The sequence below is a fragment of the Lottia gigantea genome (assembly GCF_000327385.1).
Source record: "Lottia gigantea unplaced genomic scaffold LOTGIsca_3408, whole genome shotgun sequence".
Taxonomy (NCBI): domain Eukaryota; kingdom Metazoa; phylum Mollusca; class Gastropoda; family Lottiidae; genus Lottia; species Lottia gigantea.
This window is the reverse complement of record NW_008709148.1, coordinates 2,259-3,342: the sequence shown is the minus strand read 5'-3', so window position 1 is coordinate 3,342 and position 1,084 is coordinate 2,259.

Sequence of the window (1,084 nt, the reverse complement as noted above, 5' to 3'; positions counted from 1 at the left end):
GTTCAGGTATTATTTCTTATCATCATCATCCGATCTTCAGATTAAAATAGTCCACAATTCTTACAATAAACAGCAACCACTCGACTTCTTTTTTCTTCGAGCAACTTTTTCTGGGTTTTTCTGATTTATAAGACGTACTAGGTCGCAAAATATCTGAAAAGAAATTCACAAAATATTTATACCCAGGTGAGTAAAATCACAGTTAGTTAAGGGCGTTGGAACATCTACAATACCTCATTTGCTTGGTTCTTATTTCAGTCTACATCTGAAAACCTGGCCACCTATTCTCGAAATAATCTTAGAGCTAGGATGTCCCACGGTTTTATCTTCTGACATTGATTCTAGGATATCCTAACACTTCCGAGAATGCATAGCCAGGTGTAATGATTGGGACATCTTTTCTCATTATTCCACTCAACCCAGCTATAAATGGGTACTGAATAAGACATCTCTTCTCATTATTCCACTCAACCCAGCTATAAATGGGTACTGAATAAGACATCTCTTCTCATTATTCCACTCAACCCAGCTATAAATGGGTACTGAATAAGACATCTCTTCTCATTATTCCACTCAACCCAGCTATAAATGGGTACTGAATAAGACATCTCTTCTCATAATTCCACTCAACCCAGCTATAAATGGGTACTGAATAAGACATCTCTTCTCATTATTCCACTCAACCCAGCTATAAATGGGTACTGAATAAGTCAATGTTTCTCATTATTCCACTCAACCCAGCTATAAATGGGTACTGAATAAGACATCTCTTCTCATTATTCCACTCAACCCAGCTATAAATGGGTACTGAATAAGACATCTCTTCTCATTATTCCACTCAACCCAGCTATAAATGGGTACTGAATAAGACATCTCTTCTCATTATTCCACTCAACCCAGCTATAAATGGGTACTGAATAAGTCAATGTTTCTCATTATTCCACTCAACCCAGCTATAAATGGGTACTGAATAAGTCAATGTTTCTCATTATTCCACTCAACCCAGCTATAAATGGGTACTGAATAAGTCAATGTTTCTCATTATTCCACTCAACCCAGCTATAAATGGGTACTGAATAAGTCA